This window comes from Arachis ipaensis, chromosome B04 (assembly GCF_000816755.2).
Source record: "Arachis ipaensis cultivar K30076 chromosome B04, Araip1.1, whole genome shotgun sequence".
Classification (NCBI taxonomy): Eukaryota; Viridiplantae; Streptophyta; class Magnoliopsida; order Fabales; family Fabaceae; genus Arachis; species Arachis ipaensis.
This window is the reverse complement of record NC_029788.2, coordinates 52,105,374-52,111,410: the sequence shown is the minus strand read 5'-3', so window position 1 is coordinate 52,111,410 and position 6,037 is coordinate 52,105,374.

Sequence of the window (6,037 nt, the reverse complement as noted above, 5' to 3'; positions counted from 1 at the left end):
TTTTTGGATACTAATAATTCGAAAATGCACAAGAAAAAAAAGAAAAATCACAAAACAAGAAAAACTAAAGATCAAACAAGGAAAATAAACAAGAACAACTTGAAGATTAAGAAAGAACAATGAACACAAATTCGAAAATTTAAAAGAAAATAAAAACATGCAATTGACACCAAACTTAAAATATGAAACTAAACTGAAACAGAAAAACTCAATTATCAGTTTATAAAATTTTTGAAAAATTAAAAAAGAGAAAATAAGGATTTAAAAAAATTTCAACCAAAAACAATAATAGAAGACTCTAAACCAAAAAGAAAAATTTTTTCCTAATCTAAGCAACAAAATAAACCGTCAGTTGTCCAAACTCGAACAATCCCCGGCAACGGCGCCAAAAACTTGGTGCACGAAATTGTGATTCACACTTTTCACAATTTCGCACAACTAACCAGCAAGTGCACTGGGTCGTCCAAGTAAGGGTCGATCCCACGGAGATTGTTGGCTTGAAGCAATCTATGGTTATCTTGTAAATCTTAGTCAGGAAATCAATTATGATTATCAGTTTGAATTGCGAAAAATAAAAGAGCATGAAATAAATACTTGTTATGCAGTAATGGAGAATATGTTGGAGTTTTGGAGATGCTTTGTCTTCTAAATCTCTGCTTTCCCCCTGTTTCTGATTAAGGAATCCAAGAGATACTCATTCAATTGAAGGTATAATGGGAGTGGTTGTCAGGCACGCGTTCATAGATTGAGACTAGTGATGAGTGTCACGGATCATCACATTCATCATATTGAAGTGCGAATGAACATCTTAGATAGAAACAAGCGTGTTTGAATAGAAAATAGAAATAATTGCATTAATTCATCGAGACACAGCAGAGCTCCTCACCCCAACAATGGAGTTTAGAGACTCATGCCGTCAAAGAGTACAAAGTTCAGATCTAAAATGTCATGAGGTACAAAATAAATCTCTAAAAGTTGTTTAAATACTAAACTAGTAACCTAGGTTTACAGAAAATGAATAAGCTATGATAGATAGTGCAGAAATCCACTTCTGGGGCCCATTTGGTGTGTGTTGGGGCTGAGACTTGAGCTTTACACGTGCCTAGGCTGTTTCTGGAATTAAATGCCAGGTTGTATTTGATGATTTGGATTTTTGACGGTTTAGAATTTCACTAATGAAATCTCGTTGTAAAGTATAGTTTCTAGACCAAGCAATAATCCTTTCATACAAAAAGTTGTTTGTCACTAGTACAAACCCCTAAAATTTATAAACCGAAGTATTGGACCTCGGGTCGTTCTCCCTAGGAATTACAATAAAGTGTCTTGTTATTGGTTGTGAGTTATTTTGGGGTTTTGGATAAGAAGCATGAAAAATAAATGGCAATGAAAATAACTAACAACTATAAAAGCTCTTGGCAAGGTATGAGAACTAGAAATCCTATCCTAGTTATCCTTCTCAATTGTGATGAGAATTGTGTCCAACCAAGCATTTAATCAAACACTTGGAAGGCACAAAAGAAAAGTATAGTCAATCACAACAAGAGTGAATTCTAACTACAATTGAATGTAAAGAATTAACAACAACAATCAAGGAAATCACAATTATCATGAATTACCTCAAATTGCATTATTAAAAGGGAATAAAAGAAACAACAATTTATCCAAAACAAAGTGAAGAATTACAAGAATTAAAGTACATAACTAGGGAGAGGAAGAGGAGAAGATTAAGAATTGGCAAAGGAGAATTGAATTAAGGCATGAATTAAACCTAGATCTAAGAAGAGATATTAACCTAAACCTAATCCTAATCCTAGAGAGAAGTGAGAGCTTCTCTCTCTAAAACTACTTAAAAACTAAAGCTATCACTTCCTTCTTCTCCAATTGTTATGTCTCCCCTTTAGGCTTTGATCCTTTTATTCCTTTCTATCAGCAATTGGCGCCAAAAATGGGTTCAGAAACCCCTCAAAATCGCCAGGCACGTGTTGCCTTAATTGAAGTCATGTGCAGACATCGACGCGTGCGCACACGGTACGCGTGCGTGCACGGTACGCGTGCGCGTCCCCAGCTGATTCCGCAATGTGCGCGCGAGCGCCTTGTGCGCGTGCGCGTGCTTGGCCGTGATCAATTCTTTGGCTTTTTGTGCTTTTCTCCACTTGCATGCTTCCTTCCTTGTTTCCTTTGATCCATGCCTGGCCTATTTCAATCCTGGAATTACTAGCAAACACATCAAGGCCTCTTATGGAATCAAGGAGAAATCAAAATTCATCAAAATAAGGCCTAAAAAGCATGTTTTTACACTTAAGCACAAATACGGGAGAGATAACAAAACCATGCTAATTCATAGGTTAAATGCGAGAAAAGGTCATCAAAATACTCTAATTTGAATACAAGATAAACCCTAAAAATGGTGTTTATCAACCTCCCCACACTTAAACCTTAGCATGTCCTCATGCTAAGATAAGAAGGAACTAAGGGGTATGACATTTATTAAATGCAACTAAACTATATGAGTCCTATCTAAATGCAACTACCTAGTGTGAGTGCAAATGCTTAGTTCAAACAAATCAATTCCCAAGAGACATGTATAGGCACAATAGCTAAGGCAATAGGAGTTAATTTCAATCCACAATTGTATTGAATTATCAAAAAGAGTTCAAACTTGCAAGAATATAAATAATATGGGTGAGCACATGTACTTGAACTTTTGAACCCTCACCGGATGTGTATCCGCTCTAGTCGCTCGGTGTTTGGGGTTGATTCTCTCAATTCTCCCCTAATCATGCTTTCCAAGATTTGTTTTTCTTCTAACAATCAACAATTATTCAATGCATGCATACATGTATCATGAGGTCTTTTCTTTAGGTTGTAATGGGGCTAGGGTCAAGGTAGGATCATATATGGCCAGTGGACTTAGGATTTGAATCTTTGATTAACTTAAACTTTCCCACCTAACCTATATAATGACCTATATAATGACCTATATAATTTTGATGATTGGATTTTTGACGGTTTAGAATTTCACAAATGAATTCTCGTTGCAAGTATAGTTTCTAAACCAACAATAATCCTTTCATACAAAAGATTGTTTGTCACAAGTAACAAACCCCTAAAATTAATAACCGAAGTATTCAAACCTCGGGTCGTTCTCCCTAGGAATTGTAATGAAGTGTCTTGTTATCGGTTGTGAGTTATATTTGGGGTTTTGATATGAAGCATGAAAGATAAATGGTAAGAAAGTAAACTAATGGCTAAAAAGGTCTTGGCAAGGGTTGGTGGTCAAAGATCTCTATCCTAATCACTAACCACAATATGAGAATTGGCAAGGATTAATCTCATTAAATCATCCTCTAACTAGTAGTAAAGGAAAGTCAAATGAGCTATATCAATCCTAGTCCATAAGTCCTAACTCTCCATTAATTCAATTAGTGAGAACTAGAGTCAATGGATCCCAATCATCAATTAATTGGACATTAGTAACTCAAGAGTTCCTAAGTTACCTTCCCAAGCCAAGAACATAAAACTCTACTCTAAAATCCAACCAAGCATTTCATCAAACACTTGGAAGGCACAAAAGGAAAACATAGTAAATCAATAACAAGAATTAATTCTAACTACAATCAAATGTAAAGAATTAACAACAACAATTAAAGGAAACAAGATCTACATGAATTACCTCTTATTGAATTGAAAGAAAATGGAATGAACAATAGTAGATCTACAACAAAACATAAGAACAACATAAAGGAAATTACAACAAAAGAATAGAAGAAGAATGAATGTAACAACAAGGAATTGAAAGGTAGAAGGAGATGAAAGCATGAATTAAAATCTAGATCTAAGGTTATTGAACTAAACCTAATCCTAATTCTAGAGAGAAGTGAGAGCTTCTCTCTCTAGAAACTAACTCTCACTACTAAGCTAAGCTAAAACTAAACTAATGGTCAAAAGTAAGTAAAGTATGAAAAGTATGTTGATTCCCCTTCAATCCTTGGCTTAAATAGAATCATAAATGAGTTGGATTGGGCCCACAAGGCTTCTAAAATCGCTGGCCACGTTTGCATTAAGTGGGTCATGTGCCACCATCGGCGCGTCCGCGTACCGTGCGTGTGCGCGCCCCTATGCGTGATGCAACTATGGCAAATCTTATATCGTTTCGAAGCCCCGGATGTTAGCTTTCCAACCCAACTAGAACCGCATCAATTGGACCTCTGTAGCTCAAGTTATGGTCGTTTAAGTGCAAAGAGGTCGGCTTGACAGCTTTCCGGTTCTTTCATTTCTTCATGAGTTCTCCAACTTTTCATGCTTTCTTTCTTCATTTCCTTGATCCAATCTTTGCCGCCTAAACCATAAATCACTTAACAAACATATCAAGGCATCTAATAGAATCAAGGTGAATTAAATTTAGCTATTTTGAGTCCTAAAAAGCATGTTTTCACATTCAAGCACAATTAAAGGAGAATATACAAAACCATGCTATTTCTTGAATAAATATGGGTAAAAGATGATAAAATCCCCAAAAATCAATACAAGATAAACCCTATAAATGGAGTTTATCAACCTCCCCACACTTAAACCAAGCATGTCCTCATGCTTAAGCCAAGAGAGAAACAAAGGGTATCAACATTTATTCCATGTAAATGAACTATATGCAACTAAATGCAAAATGGTTTTACCTACTTGGTTAAAAATAAATCAATCCTCCAAGTCATACGTGCACAAGTAGGGCCAAGATCATATAACGATTCATGAATCCTACCAATTCGAATATCAAAATGAAGTTCAAGTAGACTTGCGAGAAGAACGCTCATGAAAGCCGGGAATCAAGGAATTGAGCATCGAACCCTCACCGGAAGTGTTTGCACTCTAGTCGCTCGGTGTTTGGGGTTGATTCTCTCAATTCTCCCCTAATCATGCTTTCCAAGATTTGTTTTTCTTCTAACAATCAACAATTATTCAATACATGCATACATGTATCATGAGGTCTTTTCTTTAGGTTGTAATGGGGCTAGGGTCAAGGTAGGATCATATATGGCTAGTGGACTTAGGATTGGAATCTTTGATTAACTTAAACTTTCCCACCTAACCTATATAATGACCTATACAATTAAGTACTAATCTAACTACCCATTCCTCACTTTTTCACATACTCATGCATTTTCTTTTCATTTCACAACACTTATGCATTGATTCTTATTGAGCTTCACTTTGGGACATTTTGTCCCCTTTATTGCTCTTCTTTTTTTCTTTCTTTTTCTATATACATTTTTTTTCTTTTCTTTTCTTTTTTTTCTTTTTCACTTTTATTTCTTTTTCTTTTCATTTTTTTTTCTTTTTCTTTCAAACTATACACAAGAACATCAATGCATAAGGTCTATACATTTAATCAATACATGAGTATGTACCAATTCCCCAATATAAAAATACAAAACACAAACACCCTTTTATCCCAACCAATGTCCCAAAGTTTTCCCACTCTTGGATGACACTCACACTCACTAGCCTAAGCCAATCAAAGGTCCAAATAAAGGACATTCATTGTTTTCCGCTTTAAGGCTTGTAATGTGCTAAAATAAGAACAAGTGGGTTAAGCGTAGGCTCAAAATCGGCTAACAAAGGAGAGTAAAAGGTAAGGCTATTTGGATAAGTGAGCTAATGAAATGATGGCCTCAATTATATAAATGCATGAATACAAGGAATAATGGGACATATAGATTCAAACAAATCAAAGATTACAATCATAGAAAGAGAACAATTACACACAAGAAGGAAAATAAGTGGTTATCAGGTTGCTACAATTGATGAGCTTGTTCACAAGGTTGCGCGGAGGACTTGTTTGTTGCCCCATTTAAAAGCTTTTCCGTTTCCTCCTTTCTTGGTGGCCAGCCTAAAAGGAGAGAAAAAGAAAGAAAATTAAGCCTACAACAAAGATATCAAAGTAAATAGAACATAGGCGGGAGCTAATGCCAAATAAGAGTATGATTCTCTACTACATGGTAGCTACAACATGTGAGTGAGAAATCAATATAAGCAAAAGGCA